Raw genomic sequence first — 18,524 nt, 5'->3', positions numbered from 1 at the left:
AAGGCAAGCTGCTTCTGAGGGGAGCTGAGGCTGGGGCTCCTGAGAGATAGGAGTTCCTGAGGCAAGTGGGGACGTGATAAGCGTTTACTAGGGATGCGTGAGGCAGCAGGCAGGGGGACATGTTGGAGGGGTGTGAGGTGTTGGCGAGGGCTGTAAGACATTGGTGAGGGGCATGAGGAGTTGGTGAGGGGCATGAGGGTTTGGTGAGTGGCTTGAGGGACCAGTGAAGTGGCTTGAGGGACCGGTGAGTGGCTTGAAGCGCTGGTGCGGGATGGTGCCCCCCGCCCGGCAGAGGGCGCCTGTGCGCGCCGTGGCCGTAGGCGGCAGCCCTCTCCCGAGTCCGGGCTCCATCGGAACGGCAGCACCGCAGCAGGTCACGGGCGGGCAACTGACGCTTCCTCGAGCTCGCGAGTGCCTGCAGACTGGCTGGGAAAAGAGTCCCGCTCCCGGCGCGGGCGCTGCCGTGGCCGCCTCCTCTTAAGGAGAGAATCGGTGAGACTCCGGGCGCATAGTTATGGTTTGGCACAACCTGTCCGTTTGCCATTGCAGCTCTGAGGCTGTTTCTCGGAGGGAAGAGTGTGGGGTTTCTGCTTGTCTTGGTATCCTGTTTTGCCGAGGAGTTGCAGTGTCTTTGATCGTGCCTGCGCACGCAGGCACCCCTCAGGACGGCCGTGCATGGGCGGCTGTGGGTGTCCCACAGGACAGGGTGTCCCCCTCTAATTTTGAAGGTACTCAACAGGAAACGGCGAAATAAAATACGAACAGCTCTTAGCTGCGAATCCTTCTACCTACAGCGCGTAGGTGCAGCTGCCACCGGCTGGGGCTACTTCTCTCGCCTGAGGGCACACCGGAGCGCCGCGCAGTGCTCGGGCAGGGATCGATGGGTGCCTCCCTGCAGCGCGGACAGCGGCACAGCCGCGCCTCACGCAGTCCCTATGCCTGCGGCTGGTCTGCGGTACACCTCCGGTACCGCCCTCCGCGTATGTGTGTGGGCCGGAGGCTCTAGCTGCGGGGCCGCTCGGGCTCGGTGGTTAGCCCGCGGCCCGCAGGTTTGGCGGGACCCCGCGGAGGGAGCTGTGCGTGCGGCCGAACTCCGTGCGTGCGGCCAAGCTGCGTCCGCGGCGCCACGGTGCGTCCCCGTGCGCCGGATGACTCCTCCCGCTCTCCGCCCGTGACGGCGGTGGTAGGCGGCCGGGCCGGAGGTGTCAGCGCGGCCTGCCCGGCCCCCCGCGCCGCGGGGCGGGGGTGCGGCAGGCTCCGCACTGCCTCCCCGGCGGTGCCGCAGTGCCGTGCGCTGCCTCTGGGGCCGGCCAGGGGGCGCTGGCTGCCGGTAGCTGCGGCGGCCTTGGCCGCGGAGCCAGCGAGCGAGCCCGGCTGGCAGGCGGTGAGGACGGACGCCGGCCTCTCCAGCGCTCGCGGGGTCTGCGGGGCCCGCCCGGGACCGAGCGGCGGAGGTGGCGGCGGAGCGCGGCCCCGGGAGACCCTCCTCGCCATGCAGACCCAGCGGTGCCTGCTACCTCCCGAGGTGAGTGAGCGGCGCCCAGCCCTCCGCCCCCAGGCCCGGGAGGCCGGGGTATCCCGCTCCCCAGGCCCCTGCCTCCCGGAGAGAGGCCCCGCAGGCGAGCGGGGAGGGCTCCGACGCTTCTGCGGAGCCGCCGTATCGCCGACACCGCCCTAGTCCAGGGCCTGGGGGCTTCGGGTGCCCCCTCACCCCGCCGCCCTTGTCCCCCGCACGCCACCGCGGGGAGAGGCGCCTCGCCACCGAGGGGGAAGGCAGCAATCGCCCCTCAGCCCTCACTGGCGGCGACGCTGGTCCTACGAGCCCCCTCCCCGCCATACTCCTCTATCCCCCGCATGCCTGGATCGGGTCACCCCTCGCCCAGCTCGGCCGGGGCACCTTTCACCCCGCGCCGGCGATCCTGGAGAAGGGGAGAGAGCTCTTGCTGCCCTTCATCGATACTGCTCCCGCCCCCCCTCGGGACTCCGGGCTTGCGGCGCGGGGCAAGACGAGGCTGTTTCCCAGGCCGGCCGGCGCCCCCGGGCCGCGCACGGTAGCCAGCGGGCAGCCTCGGCTCCCAGCCCGGAGAGGGGAGGATCCCTGTTTGCATCCCGTGCCCTTTTTATGGCCTGATCTCCGCTCTCCCCGGGCAGGGAATGTGCCTTGCTCATCGCGATGTGTAATAAGTCACTCCTGCAATGGTGGTAGTGGTGGAGGGGGATGGGTCAGCGGGCGGGATGCGTTTTATAACATCGCTAATTACGTGGAGCTGTGGTCATGTCTCACTCTAAGAATAACTGGCACTCGTGGCGTGTCAGACTTTGTGCAGAGGTGGGTTGGTTACTTGCTCGTGGATGTTACGGTTAAATAGGTGTGTGCGATGGAGGGTGGCTGAAGAACTGTTTTTATCTTCTTAAGCAGACTGACAAACAAGTAGCAGATGGGAATGGATAGACTTGATGTTTTCATGCTGTCTTGTTTATTTATAGACAAGATATTCCTGATTATTTTGTGACAGAGGTTTTTCAGAGGGTTTAGTTTTTTTACTCACGTTTTCATTCAGTTCAAATATGAGAAGTTGACCAGATTCTGGCAGCCTTTATATTAAGTATGGGGTGTATTAGATTAGAATTTCTGAAGAGCACTGCCCTCAGTGTTTTGGTCTAAGAAGATGAATCCTAAACTGGAAGGGCCCCTGTATAAACAAGTAAAACAGCAAAAGAAAAAAAAGATTCTCTAGTGGAATAAGGCTTTAGTTTTCTTTGGGCAGCATTTTACTGACTAGGCAGTGCTTTAAAACATTGTCATTAAGTTTTATTAGCATATAATTTTTGATAGCACGGAGCTAATCCAGATTTTAGATACACCTTCAGCGACTGAAACAGCATCAAAATCCTTTGTTGCTGCCTGAACCCAGTAGTGCACTTTTAAAAGATAAAGTTGTGGCATGAGATAGAAAATCATGGAATCATAGAATGGTCTGGGTTAGAAGGGACCTCCAGTGGTCATCTAGTCCAACCAAAAATGGGAACAGGCTCCTTGACCCAAGGGACACACAATGGGGGATCTGAAATGGAAGCCCAACAAGGGCCTAAAACCTCAGGCAAGCTTCCCTCTAGTTCAAGCCCTCGTCTGCACCTAACAAGTTGCCATGTTGTGACACTCTGTGATTGATTCTCTCATTGTCCATTGCTTTATGATGCCTTCTCCAGTGTGAAGAAAAACACCCCAAAGCTGCAGTGCTGAGTCCTGATATTGGGTGTTATTTTTGGATGTTAGCTTTGAGTCAGTTATTAGGCTGAGGATTAAATACTTTCAAACACACGTTTCAGGATCTGAGGCCTGAGGCTAAGACTCAGATGAAATACAGTGGATTTTTTTTTTAGTTTGGCATAAAGTCTGGCTGTGATTGTCTGAGGGAACAAAGGTAGAGACTGAACAAAGATGCAGTATTAAAACTTGTGGCTGAAGAATGCTAAGCTTTTAATATCTGTTGTTGCCTGTCCGCTGGCTGTGCCAGCGTTAGCAGAAAATAGCTTGCAGGTTTTGGGGTTCACAGGCTGCCTGTAAAGAAATGATCTGGAATTATTTTGTGAAAGGATTAGAGTGAAGCTTTTCTTTCAAATAAAAGTTAGCCAAAAAGAAACAGTTGTGTGGGCATTGTTTTGTGGATCAGAGGAATCTTCTTGATGCATTAAGCTGGGAGTCTCCAAATAAAAGTGAGTTTCTTGACAGAGAATGAGAGGAGGAACGATCACTTCAGTGCAGTTATTCTGTGTGTTGATGAATCAGAGGTTTTATTTTTCCCCAGAACACTGTTGGGAGACACCAGTATATTCATAGACTCCTTGGAAAGTGTATAAAGGTATGAAGTGTATAAACAAACAGTAGTTTGTATTTTTTGAAATGTGATTGAGATTAAAGCCACTGAAGCAGTTGAAGGGTGGCCTGGTTTAGAGCTCTGTTTGTGATTCTTTGTGGGACTCAAACTTTGAGTAGAAATGTGAGCTAACGTGCTCAGCTTTTCCTCTTGGTGTCTTTGTGAACACTGAGAAATGGGTCTGCGTAAGGATGCTGTAAGTTTACAAAGCTTTGTGCCTTGGTGAGAAATACACCGACAAAAGCAAAGGGCCCTGAGTAACTCAAAGGTGTTGAGTTACAGGGGATAGAAACAGCTTTTAGTTCTCTGTTTGCTGCATCTTGCAACACTGGGAAAATTCCATCAACAAATATGTGTGGGTGGGAAATTTTAAAGGATATTTCGGAGGTCCTTCATTGATATAGTACTTTCTGCTTAAATTAGAATTCAGGATACATACTCATGCAAACTCATTTGATAGGTGACCAGAGCAAAACGTGCTGCACAGCTATCAAAACAGCAGCACAGTTGGAAGCATCAGTGTGGTAAAGGCAAATTACCATTAGGGTAGGACATAAAAATGTTTGGGGTTTATAGAAACAATCATCATTATCTATTTTGTATATACAAATGGTTCTGGGTTTGCAGACAAAGTACTTTCCTACTTACTGTTTGGTTGGCTGGGTTTCACTTAATTGGAACTAAAGCATGACACAATTTTCTTTAACACAGCTGTGAAGATTCATTTTAGACATTGAACGCTTGTAGGTTTTAAGGTGCCCAGTTCAGTCTTCACGAGAGCAATCCTTGGGCAGGAATGAGCGTGAGTGTTATTCCTAGGGTATTAAACTGTTATTGAACTCTGCATTTCCTTTAAGTGTTACTTTCTAGAGCAAATTGCAAATCGTTGCAGATGCCAGGACCTCTCGTTGTGATCAGTGGAAAACTGCTTTTATTCTTGACAGGTATTTTGTTTCCTGAACGTGCTTTATGATATTTTGCTCCCTTCTGTATTGTACACATGCAGAGTTTGGGGTATTTAGGAATGCTGCTATTCAGACTGCCAAAGCAGACACATGGAATAGGAACAATGCTTTCAAGGCACATTTTATATGTGTTCTTTCAGTGAATTTTCCAGTATTGTTTATGAATAGAATAGAATAGACCAGGTTGGAAGAGACCTTCAAGATCATCGCATCCAACCTATCATCCAACACCACCTAATCAACTAAACCATGCAACCAAGCACCCTATCAAGTCTCCTCCTGAACACCTCCAGTGATGGCGACTCCACCACCTCCCCGAGCAGCCCATTCCACTGGGCAATCACTCTCTCTGTGTAGAATATTGCAACAGTAATTACATTGCTGTTGTATTGCTAGAAGTTACAGGTTGAAATGTGTAATACTGTCAGAAATCATAGATTTGTTAGGGTTGGAAGGGGCCTCAAGGATCATCCCATAGGCAGGGACACCTCACACTAGATCAGGTTGCTCAGAACAACATCCATCCTGGCCTTAAAAACCTCCAGGGATGAGGCTTCCACCACCTCCCTGGGCAACCTGTTTCGGTGTCAACTCTATCTCTCAGTCTGTCCTCATAGGAAAGGAGCTCCAGCCCTCTGATCATCCTTGTGTCCTTTCTCTGGACACCTTCCAGCATGTCCACATTCTTCTTGTAATAGGGACTCCAGAACTGGACAGAATATTTCAGGTGAGGCTGCACCAGAGTGGAGTACAGGGGGAGAATCACCTCTCTTGACCTGCTGGATGCACTTTTCGTGATGCAGCCCAGGATGTGGTTGGCTTTCTGGGCTGCAAGTGCACACTGCTGGCTCATGTTGAGCCTCTCATCCCCCAGCACCCCCAAGTCCTTTTCTTCAGGGCTGCTCTCAAGCCAGTCCCTGCCCAGCCTATATCGGTGCTTGGGATTGCACTGACCCAAATAAGAGCCTTCCTTCCAACCCATACATCAGCATCAAAAAGGCTGAAGGCAAATGGTAGAGGAAATCCATAAAGGGTCACTTACACTATTTGAAAGGTCATTACTAGAGAAATCTAATTAATTTAAAAACATAGGTTAAAGACAACCAGTGCATGGCCAGGAAGCTGTGGCTGGTAACACTGGGAAAATTGATTCTTCTGTATTCTTTCATCCAGACCTGCTCCAGTGGGACCTGACTTCAAGTCCAGTCAGCTGAATTTTGCAGAGATAGCTCTTTTAGAGTCAAAACCACAGAAAACAAACAAACAAAAAAGTGATAAACTATGTGAAAAACAGATGTGGGGTCACAGTCTATAGAACTACTGTGGTTTAGACAGCACAAAACTCTCTGGATAGCTTCTGTGATAGCTTCAAGGATAGACCAAGGCAATAATTGTCTTAGTTGTGAAGGCCAGCGAGGAGGGAGCCTAAAGAAACTGAAACATTTGCTTCTGTTTCAAATTTGGTAGTTTGGAAGTGTCAGTTTGTGTCAGGTGGACCCTATACCGTGTTTGGAAGTCTTGGTGTCCATATAGGAAACTTCTCATATGTTCTACCCCCAGTGTCCACTGTATGTTGGGCAAATGAAAAGCAGACTTCAGTGCTGGATTTCTGCTTGAACTGGTTTTGCATTTGTTTCTGTGTTCTTGAGCAGCAGTTGCTAACCTTCATGTTGAATTATTTGCTGCTAATGCAAGGCTGTACCCTCTACATTCTGCCTTGATGTTGTATACAGAATGTACAGATATCTTTGCTTTGTTTTCTGTGTGTGTAAACATTGCTTCTCTCTCTCATATTTTGATGGCAACTGAAACTACAAGTCTACCTTATCAATCAGTGGGGTTACTGTAGTATCAATTGTTGAAAGGAATGCTCTCAGGGTCCAGAAGCTCTCCTGTGCTCTGCTAGGACTGTCTGGGTTTTCCTACAAGAGCTGTGTTAGGTGCTGGTAATATGTACTGTGTTTCTGTTTTCTCTACTTCCCTCCTTTTTAATGTCAATGAGAGGCTTGATGAGTCTTCAAAAGGGGTTGATGACATAATGAAGTTGAGTAGGACTTGACAATTGGAAGTGGTATTGTCAGTTAATCATGTTTTTTAAAACCATTTAATTTGATTTCTGTTACTGGTTTGGGTGGAAAGCTTTATAGGGGAGGCTTGAGGCATCTACTGATAGATACTTCAGATAGTGCTGCTGAACCCTGGTTTAGGCTATGCCTTTGTATGTGAAGTAATGCAGTAATATGTCTCACTGGTATCTCCCTGGGTTTTGACCTGACTGGAATCATAGAACCACGGAATTACAGAGGCTGGAATAGAACTCTTGAGATCATCAAGTAGAGCCTATGACCCAACACCACCACATCAGCTGAACCATGCCACATCCAGTCTTTCCTTAAACACCTGCAGGGACAGTGACTCTACCTCCCTGGGCAGTCCATTGCAGTGTCTGATTCCCCTTTCCCTGAGGAAGTGCTTCCTAACATCCTACCTAAACCCCCCCTGGCACAGCTTCATACCATGACCTCTCATCTTGTCACTAGTTGCCTGGGAGAAGAGCCTGACCCCCACCTGACTACAGCTTCCCTTTAGGTACTTGTAGAGTGTGAAAAGGTCCCCCCTGAGTCTCCTCCAGGCTGAACACCCCCAGCTTTGTCATCAGACTTTTCCTCCTGTCCCTTCCCCAGTCTGGTCACTCTCTTCTGGACCTGCTCCAGCACCTCAAAAACAGTGCTTGAGATGAGGCCTCACCAGAGCCAAGCACAGGGGCAGAATTCCATCCCTAGTCCTGCTGGCCGCACCATTCCTGATCCAGGCCAAGATGCCATTGGCTTGCTGTGCCCCCTGGGCACACTGCTGGCTCATGTTCAGCTCCTGTCACCCAGCACTCTCAAGTCCCTCTCAGCCAGGCTGCTCTCCAGCCACTCATTCCCCGGCCTGCAGCACTGCATGGGGGAGTCGTGGCCAAAGTGTAGGACGCTGCACTTGGCCTTGTTAAACCTCATACCATGGAGATGAACAGTTCACAGTATCACAGTAGTTGAAGAAAGCACTAAAGCCTAATGTACACAGCCACAACTGTGGTGGTTGGTTTTTTTTCCTGATGCTCTCTGTGTACAAAAATGCTTCTGTGTGGTGCATTTCAGTTTGGTACTTATTTTAGGACTGCTCCCAGCAATTTTCTGTTGGAGGCATTTAGGCATGATCAGAAATGCTGGAGTCTTTGCCTGTTAAGAGTTAGAGCAGAAATTCTGCCTACTAAATTCTCACTCATCATGTTTAATTTTGAGTCTTACTGACTTCTTGTACTTCAGTTGTACCAGAGAGCCATTATGGCAAATATTTAGTGTATGTCTTGAGTGCCTTTTTCTCTGTTAGTGAAGTGGGAGCAGGGAGGAACCTGTTCTCCTTCTTCCCAGCGTACAAAGCATCCAGAGCTCATTTCCTATCAGGTGATAGCTTGAAATCAGGCCATGCTTCTGTCAGAGATCCACGTGAGCTCTGTCAATGACAGAGGTGCTGTAGCAGCCCAGTAATACTCATCAGCCTTCTGCATTCTTCCCGTTTGTAAAACTGCGGCAACAGGCAGCAAGGTTTGGATTACCTCTGTGATCTGCCAGTGTCTGTTTATAAATAATGGAGCCCAGCCTGCTCCCAGTACAACACCCATATTTGACTCTGAGTTTGAAATTGTATCTGGGCAAGTACTGCAGGTGAGCCACAGGGCAGAATTTGCAGAAGCTGATCAGCAGAGGAACATGCACTGGTACATCCTTCTGAAAAAAGCAGCATGATGAACTTGAAAGCAGTGGGTAATGTTCAGTGCAAGAAGCAGATCAAAGAGCTTTCTAAACCATATAATAGCTTCTTTATCTGTGAGTGACACTGCCTGTTAGAGGAGCTTTGCTGTCTCCAGATGCAGTTTTGTAGTGTCAAAACTCTGCTTTGAACTCGGTGTACATGTTGACTTACCTGCTTGCTCTCCTGAGCGCGATCTGGATTGAGTCAGGATGACTGAAATCAAGGCAGAGCCATCTGAAACTGTGGATTTCTGGTGCACATACTGTGATAAATATTTATGGTTGGCCCAGAGAGCCAACCCTATCCTGGGTTGCATCAAGAGAAGTGTGGCTAGCAGGTCAAGAGAGGTGATGCTCCCCCTCTACACTGCTCTGGTGAGACCCCACCTGGAGTACTGTGTCCAGTTCTGGAGCTCCTATTAGAGGAATGATCTGGGTGTGCTGGAATGTGCCCAGAGAAGGGCCACAAGGGGCTGGAGCTCCTCTCCTATGAGGACAGCCTGAGAGATTTGGGGTTGTTCAGTCTGGAGAAGGCTCTGAGGAGACCTTATTGTGGCCTTCCAGCGTCTGAAGGGAGCCTACAAAAGCTGGTGAGGGACTCTTTAGGGTGTGAGGTAATGATAGGACTGGATCCAATCGCGAGGAGGGGAGATTTAAATTAGATATTAGGAAGAAGTCCTTCCCCATGAGGGTGGTGAGACACTGGAACAGGTTGCCCAGGGAGGTGGTAGAAGCCTCATCCCTGGAAGATTTTCATGCCAGGCTGGATGTGGCTCTGGGCAGCCTGCTGTAGTGTGAGGTGCCCCTGCCCATGGCAGGGGTGTTGGAACTGGATGATCCTTGAGGTCCCTTCCAGCCCTGACAATTCTGTGATTCTATGATAAACTCAAGAGGAATTGGCAAATCATGTGAATCTACATAAGATGTACTGCTTGATCGTTGGCCAGTCAGATGATTGGAAGTTTGGGAGATACTAGAGGACAAACAATGCAGATTGAGATCTTTTATTTCTTAGTCACTGCTGTTCTTTGCTTGCCTGCCTTTTAGCCCGGGCAGTGAAGCTGTTCTCTCATCTGTTTCCTTTGCTTCTTCAACAGCTTTATTTTTATTTATTTATTTTTTTCCATTTCATTTTCTCTCTCTTTTTTCAGAATTGTTGGATTTTAAGGGGAAGGTTTAAGAATGGTGTCATTAGCAGTAAAATATGGGGCCCAGTTTCAAACTAGAGAAGGGCAGATGTAGGTTGGCTGTTAGGAACAAGTTCTTTACTATGAGGGTGGTGGAACACTGGAACAGGTTGTCCAGGGAGGTGGTTGAGGACCCATCCCTGGAGATATTCAAGGTGAGGCTCAATGAGGCCCTGGGCAGCCTGATCTAGTTGGGGATATCCCTGCTGACTGCAGGGAGGTCAGGCTGGATGACCTCTGGAGGTCCCTTCCAGCCTGGACCATTCTATGAGTCTAGTGATAGAGATTCTGGTCTGTGTTGTGCTCAGACCTCTTTCTGATCTTGGGTGTACCACACACACAGTGTCTCTGAGGTAGACTTCGGTGATTTGTGTGGGGGTCACTTTGGGTAATCCTTGCCCCAGTCAGCTGCTGAAGGTGCCTGGCAGAACTAAATTTGTATTCCTGCTTCAAGTTCTGCAGCTCTGAGCTTTGCATATCAGTTTAAACACAATCAAATGAATTATGTTGCTACACCAAATTGGGAAGGACAGTGACCAAAGACATAGCACTTTTGCTTTCCCTGCAGGTGTTGCAGAGGAGGAAGGGCAAGTGTGGCTCAGTAATCTATCACAGAAGGGGGATAAGCTATGAAAGAGAAGAGCATAATGGAAGTGACATACAGAGAGATCCAGGGTGTTGAATAGGGATAATGCTTGCTTGTGTTTTTGGGACATCACATACTCAAGGAATGTTTTACTTGAAGTCATACAAGACAGGACTGAGAACTGGGCTTGATTAAGCCTGTGCTCAAAAGAGCTGAGTGGCTCTGGGACAGGGTCCGTACAGCCTGCTGTTCTGCTGGGAGAGGAGCTCCCATTGCTCTAGCTTGAAGCAGTGGGAGTCTAAATCCAAATTGATTTCTGATGGTTAGGACTTACTTTCCACACATGCTGCTTTAGAATTTGTGAAAGATTTTGCATAGTAGCAGGGAAATGCTTACAAGATCTGGAGATGGAGCAAAGTGTTTTGTTTTGAATTAGAGAGTGAGTTTTATAGTGTGAACTCAATCTGATATTATATGCGCCCAAGTCCTTTGAGATACTTGATTGGCAAGCATGCTGTTCTACCACCAGCAAAATGAAAGAAGCTTGTTTTTCTGTCAATTTAAATCCTCTTTGTCCCAGAGTACCTCTCCCTGCCCACCCTGCAGCCATCCCACCTTTCTCACATAACACCATAATTCTGTTTCGTTTTTTCTCTAGAGCTGTGTGTTTATTGACTGCCCAGCGTGTTGCTGCCAAAAATGCATAGAATCATAGCATTGCCAGGGTTGGAAGGGACCTCAAGGATCATCTAGTTCCAACCCCCCTGCATGGGCAGGGACACCTCACACTAGATCAGGTTGCTCAGAGCCACATCCAGCCTGGCCTTCAAAACCTCCAGGGATGAGGCTTCCACCACCTCCCTGGGCAACCTGTTGCAGTGTCTCACCACACTCATGGGGAAGAACTTCTTCCTAACATCCAATCTGAATCTACCCATTTCTACTTTTTTTTTTGTTCCATTCCCCCTAGTCCTATCACTACCTGACACCCTAAAAAGTCCCTCCCCAGCTTTCTTGTAAGCCCCCTTAAGATACTGGAAGGCCACAATCAGGTCTCCTCGGAGCCTTCCTTCTCCAGACTGAATAGCCCAAACTCCCTCAGTCTGTCCTCACAGGAGAGGAGCTCCAGCCCTCAGATCATCCTCGTGGCCCTTCTCTGGACATGTTGCAGCACCAGATCCTTCCTGTAATAGTGGCTCCAGAACTGGACACAGCACTCCAGGTGGGGTCTCACCAGAGTGGAGTAGAGGGGGAGAATCACCTCCCTCGACTTGCTGGCTATGCTTTTCTTGGAAGAGTGGAGGAGACGCAAAAGTTACATGGTTCAAATACAGCCAGCAAGCCAGTCATGTCAATGGGATTTTTAAAAGATTCTCTATCAGCAGTGGAATGCAGATAAATGAACATTTAATATGAAAGTTCCCTCTTTGCTTTTTTTTTTCACTTATCTGGCAGTCTTTTTCAATGGCTTGTTCTGCTGCAGTACTGTAGAAATCACAGAATTATTGAGGCTGGAAAAGACCTCTGAGTCTCCTCTTCTCCTCCAGGCTGAACACCCCCAGCTCCCTCAGTTTCTCCTCATCAGGCTTTCCCTCCAGCCCCCTCACCAGTCTGGTCGCTCTCCTCTGGACCTGCTCCAGTACCTCAATATCCTTCCTGAAGTGAGTGGCCCAGAGCTGCACACAGTGCTCAAGGTGAGGCCTCACCAGTGCTGAGCACAGGGCAGAATTCCATCCCTAGTATCACACAGTGTCACCAAGGTTGGAAGAGACCTCCAAGATCATCAAGTCCAACCTGTCACCACAGACCTCATGACTAGACCATGGCACCAAGTGCCACGTCCAATCCCCTCTTGAACACCTCCAGGGTCAGCGACTCCACCACCTCCCTGGGCAGCCCATTCCAATGGCGAATGACTCTCTCCCTGAAGAACTTTCTCCTCACCTCCAGCCTGAACTTCCCCTGGTGCAGCTTGAGACTGTGTCCCCTTGTTCTGGTGCTGGTTGCCTGAGAGAAGAGACCAACTCCCTCCTGGCTACAACCTCCCTTCAGGTAGTTGTATACAGCAATGAGGTCTCCCCTGAGCCTCCTCTTCTCCAGGCTAAACAATCCCAGCTCCCTCAGCCTCTCCTCAAGTGTCTTGATGTCCTTCTTAAACTGAGAGGCCCAGAACTGGACACAGGACTCAGGGTCTGATCCAGGCCAAGATACCATTGTCCTTCTGGGCCCCCTGGGCACATTGCTGGCTCATGTTCAGCTGCTGTCAACCATCACTCCCAGGTCCCTCTCGACCTCCTTGTCAGGGATTACCCAAGCTAGAAATACCTTGCATGTCATATTTTGTAGAGGAAAGCACGGGGATCTGGTTTACACCTTTTGGGGGTTTATGCTTCACCATGCAGCTGCTGTTTGTTTCCTGGCTGGTTTGACAGTTTAGCATCTTGGTTGTCATCATGGTGCAGAGTTATGTTGGGAGTGCTATATTGGGTGATTCAAAATGAGTGTTTTAATGATCTCCTCTTTGGTGAACGTGCAAGGAGTGCAAAGCTTACCACTTAGGTGGTATGCTGAACAGATTGCTTTAAGCAGTGTATGTGTTGAAACAGGCTCTTCACTGAAACATCAGGTTGTGTACATCCTGTGTTTGTATATGAATGAGGAGGGCTGAGTAAGGCCTTTCACAGTTCTTTCTTGTTTCCTTTATAACTGAAACTTGTAAGAGGTCATTCCTTGCCTTTAAGCATCAGTCTGTGCACTTTTGTGTCTCTTTATTGTATTTACCTTAGTTGTAATTAAAAAGTCACCTGTAAAGAGCACTTTAACATATAGCTGGAATTTGCTATAGGTTGGTTTGGGGTTCTTTTCCCCTTCATAGTATGGTAGAATGAACGTGGGGGTTTGTGGTTCTGTTTTATCCCTTTCCCCCCCATTTCTTTTGGCACTAAGCTCCATTTCTGTGCAGATGGCTTGTAGATGCACTTGTACCTCCTTCTGCTTTGAGGAAATGCAGAAGTAGTGGCTCTTATGTACTTAGTAAAACTTGTTTTCATTAGAGGTGCTCTTGTGGCCAAGAAGGCCAATGCCATTCTGAGGTGGATTAGAAGGGCTTTGGTTAGTAGCTTAGAATGGTTCTCCTCCCCCTCTACTCTGCCCTGTTGAGGCCACACGTGGAGTACTGTGTCCAGTTCTGGGTCCCTCAGTTCAGGAAGGACCTCAGGGAACTGCTTGAGAGAGTCCAGCACAGATCTGCAAAGATGATTAAGGGAGTGGAACATCTTCCTTAGGAGAGACTGAGGGAGCTGAGGTCTCTGTAGCTTGGAGAGGAGTTGCCTGAGGGGTGACTGCATTCATGTTTATCAAGATGTGCAGAGTGAGTGCCAAGAGGGTGGAGCCAGGCTCTGCTTGGTGATGCTCAATGACAGGACGAGGGGCAATGGTGGAAGTTGAAGCAGAGGAAGGTCCATGGAAACATGAGGAAAAATTTTTTCCCTGTAAGGGTGACAGAACACTGGAACAGGCTGCCCAGGAGGATTGTGGAATCTCCCTCTCTGGATACATTCAAAACCTACCTGGATACCTTCCTGTGTGACCTGCTCTGGGTGCTCCTGCTCTGGCAGGGGGTTGGACTGGATGAGCTTTCAAGGTCCCTTCCAGCCCCTGGCATTCTATGATTCTGTGAGGTTTCAAATACATAGATGCTTGAGAGAAGCTTGTAGCTGTGCTTGTCCTGAATGATGAATGCCTGGTGTGTGTACGTGCCAGAGGTGATATTTCAGTCTGAAAGGTGAGTGTTTAAATACATTTGTGAAGGAGCCATGATGACAGTAAATACTGACTGGGATAGGCAGAAGGCAGGTGGACAGTTGCAATGATGTCTTATCATTTGGCTGTTACTTCAGCCACATTTTTTCCTGATTTGTCTTGAGGCTTTCATTGATGTTCACAAAGTGGATTTGCTATTGGTTTTCTTCCCACCATTCCCAGAAGTGAGGAATAATACTGCATGGTTAATAAGGTTGCTTACACAGGTTTGTACCAGTGGGTCTGAGAACAGTGATGTTGAAATATGTGGCTTCTCTTTTTCCCCTTTTGGTCAGAGAAGGAAGAAAGCATGAGTAGGAAGAAAAAAAAATGGATGCAGGAGGAGGTGAATGAGGAAGGAATATGTTTGAGAGGCAAAAGAAAGACTAACAGATGAAGAAAACAGAGCATGAGAGCATACTGCAGTCTAAGAATCACAGAAACATTCAGGTTGGAAAAGACCCTCAGAATCACCAAGTCCAACCAATAACCCTACTCTACAAAATTCACCCCTGAACCATATCCCCAGGCACCACATCCAAATGACCATTAAACACATCCAGGGGAAGATGAGAAGAAGAGGTAGAGAATAGAGGTAGGGATTCATGGCTCATCAGAACCAACCACCTTATCAGTGGACAAAGGAGGTGAGAGATACTTCTCACTTTGGGGCTGGGAAACCTTGCATCTGAGCTCAGTAGGATTTGGTGTTCCTAGAGCTCCATAAGATTTGTGAAAACTGTATTTTGACTCATTAATAAGGGAATGCTTTCCAAATGGTTTTATTTTGTAAAAATCTGTTTAGTCTTTATGTGTGTTAAGTCTCTATTATATACAATTATGGGCACTTAGTTTTCTATCTACAATTCTTTTGGAGTCTTGCATAAATGTTAAGTAAATGCCCTGATCATTAGATTGCACCACTGGAGTTATGGGACCAGAAAAAGCTTTCCAGTTACTGAGAATTTCTTTTGGTTGGCTCTTAGTCCCCTCAGCACTGTTAGAGGGAGCTCAGCATCCATCAGGATCATACTCCCAAGCAGCAGTTGCTGCTGCCATGGATGTATTGAGTTGTGCTGAGTTAGTAGTTGAGGTGCTTGAGGTGACTTGAGACAACAATGCACTGTGAGAATCATCAGCGTGGTTAGATCATGGTCACAAATGAGGGAGTCAACTTTTCTACACTGGACCAGACAACAGTGTTCTGTAATGTGTTGGTGTTGCATGTGTGTCTGTATAAAACTTGAATTTTGACTTGATGACAATAGAAAGAACAACACGAAATGGGAGTTAGAAATTAGAATAGAATAGACCAGACCAGGTTGGAAGAGACCTTCAAGATCGTCGCGTCCAACCCATCAACCAATCCAACCCACCTAAACAACTAACCCATGGCACCAAGCACCCCATCAAGTCTCCTCCTGAACACCTCCAGTGATGGTGACTCCACCACCTCCTCCGGCAGCCCATTCCAAAGGGCAATCACTTTCTCTGTATAGAACTTCTTCCTAACATCCAGCCTAAACCTCCCCTGGCACAGCCTGAGACTGTGTCCTCTTGTTCTGGTACTGGCTGCCTGGGAGAAGAGGCCAACCTCTGCCTGTCTACAACCTCCCTTCAGGTAGTTGTAGAGAGCAATAAGGTCACCCCTGAGTCTCCTCTTCTCCAGGCTAAGTAACCCCAGCTCCTTCAGCCTCTCCTCATAGGGCTTGTGTTCCAACCCCCTCACCAACCTTGTTGCCCTTCTCTGTATTGTTCCAGCAAGTCAACATCCTTCCTAAACTGAGGGGCCCAGAACTGGACACAGGACTCGAGGTGTGGCCTAACCAGTGCAGTGTACAGGGGCAGAATGACCTCCCTGCTCCTGCTGGCCACACTGTTCCTGATGCAGGCCAGGATGCCATTGGCCCTCTTGGCTTCCTGGGCACACTGCAGGCTCATGTTCAGCCTACCATTGACCAGTACCCCCAGATCTCTCTTTCCCTGGCTGCTCTCCAGCCACTCTGACTCCAGCCTGTAGCAATTACTTCCTTTGAGATAATTTCAGGTTGAAGAGAGTGTGAGATACAAGTTCCTAGATCTCTGACTTTATTTTCAGGGATGCAAGATAATCCAGCTGTAGATAATTTAGGATTTGAGAAATGGCATGAAATGTCTTAGAACTGCATATGTGTAAGGTTTTAGAGTGCTCATTATGTCTCCTGGCTGTCAGATGAGTGGTGCTGGCAAGAGGGTGTACCCTAGGGTGCCGATAAAGGGAGCTGTAGTAGCTGCCTGACTGTAGATGCTCAGAGTTTTGTCCTTTCTCTGAAGAGCAGCTGAGTGCATAAATTTCATCTCTTCTAGCAGCTTCTCTCCCCAGTGGCTACAAATCAGAATTGATGGGCTTGTAAATGGTACCAAGGTGGTTTCCCTCTTTGCCTATTGTGCTTTTCATCTGCCCCATTCTGGTTGCATGGCAATTCTGGCCTTTAGTATGAGATGCAGATTTTGCTCATGTCACTTGCAAGTATCAGGCCTCCGTGGGTTTCACAGCCATAGAATCGTCAGGGTTGGAAGGGACCTCAAGGATCATCCAGTTCCAACCCCCTGCCATGGGCAGGGACACCTCACACTAGATCAGGTTGCTCACAGCCACATCCAGCCTGGCCTGAAAAACCTCCAGGGATGAGGCTTCCACCACCTCCCTGGGCAACCTGTTCCAGCGTCTCACCACTCTCATGGTGAAGAACTTCTTCCTAACATCCAATCTGAATCTACCCATTTCTAGTTTTGTTCTATTCCCCCCAGTCCTATCACTCCCTGACACCCTAAAAAGTCCCTCCCCAGCTTTCTTGTAGCCCCCTTCAGATACTGGAAGGCCACAAGAAGGTCTCCTTGGAGCCTTCTCTTCTCCAGACTGAACAGCCCCAATTCAATCTCAATCTGTCTCCATAGGAGTGGAGCTTCAGCCCTCTGATCATCCTCATGACCCTTCTCAGGACACATTCCAGCACATCCATATCCTTCTTGTAATAGGGGCACCAGGGTTGGACACAGTACTCCAGGTGGGGTCTCAGCAGAGTGGACAGTTCCTTGGCAGTTGTAGGAATTAATTAGTGATTGTAGGGGAATTAACTAGTGATTGTAGGGTACTCTAGCCAGTTTTTCCCTTACTGCCCAAATCTAAGGAACATTTGGAGTGATGAGCAGTATGTTTGGGATTTGTTCTCCTTTCTACCCTACATTAGAAAGAAGAAAAGCTCACAAAGTATTAGAATACAGTGTTAATCCACTCTGAGATACATAGTGTATGACTCTATGTAATTTTATTCTTCATCTCTGTTAAACATCAACTTCTGATGGTCAAACCTTTGTATCTCTGATACAGAAACATAAAAGGTCATGTCATAAACCTAGGTGTTCTGTATTCAGATGTAGAGTAACAGCTTCACTTCAGGATGTTACAGGTTCTGATTTTTTTTTAGTGTTACTCTGATGATGCAGAAATTAAAAAGCTTGCTTTCATGTTAAGTTTATGTCTAATGCACTGTGCATTTGTATTTCTGTGGTTTACAATGATTAAAACTTGGAGGTTATATGAAATAAAGTGTTGTCACAGGATGTTAAGGGTTGGAAGGGACCTTGGGAGATCTTTGGGTCCAACCCGCGTGCCAGAGCAGGACCATAGAATCCAGCACAGGTCACACAGGAACACACCCAGACAGGGCTTGAAAGTCTCCAGACAAGGAGACTCCACAACCCCTCTGGGGAGCCTGTTCCAGTGCTCTGGGACCCTTACAGAGAAGTTCTTCCTCATGTTGAAGTGGAACCTCCTGTGCTGCAGTTTCCATCCATTGCCCCTTGTCCTATCCCAGGGCCCAAGTGAGCAGAGGCTGTCCCTTCCTTCCTGACACCCAGCCCTTGGATATTTATAAACATTTATTAAATCCCCTCCCAGTCTTCTGTTCTCCAGACTAAAAAGCCCCAGGTCTCTCTGCCTTTCCTCAGGTTACAATGTTATAAAACATTAAACTTTGAAGTGAGATCTGTGAGTGCAGGAGTAATCTCAGGACAGGATTTTCTCTTCTTTTCTTCCCCAGCTGTACTCCTCTGGAAACACTTGCAGAGAAGGCAGCACTGCGGTGTAAACCTATCTGTTTGTTCTTCCAGGGAGCTGGGGATGGACACTTCCAGGCAGTTACATAAGCATAAGCAGGACGCGTGGTTCCTGTCTTCAGGTGCTGAGGGCCCTGCCTCTGCAGCCTGCTGAGGAAGCACTGGCTTTTTGTCAAGACTCTTACTTGTGTCAGGGGAAAACACATACATTT

At 48.5% G+C, this 18,524-nt stretch overlaps 1 protein-coding gene across 2 annotated transcripts in view; it reads left to right on the top strand.

The window, feature by feature from the left end:
- The first annotated feature begins 1,335 nt into the window (after positions 1-1,335).
- The window catches only part of ZFYVE9 (zinc finger FYVE-type containing 9), a 77,471-nt gene continuing 60,282 nt past the window's right edge, over positions 1,336-18,524 (top strand). For both annotated transcript variants that reach the window (XM_054165102.1, XM_054165103.1), the window contains exon 1: positions 1,336-1,525. The gene's annotated coding sequence lies outside the window, so the exon portion shown is untranslated. The remainder of the gene's footprint in view (positions 1,526-18,524) is intronic.

This window comes from Dryobates pubescens, chromosome 11, assembly GCF_014839835.1.
Source record: "Dryobates pubescens isolate bDryPub1 chromosome 11, bDryPub1.pri, whole genome shotgun sequence".
NCBI classification, from domain to species: Eukaryota; Metazoa; Chordata; class Aves; order Piciformes; family Picidae; genus Dryobates; species Dryobates pubescens.
This window is presented reverse-complemented; position numbering and strand designations above follow the sequence as displayed.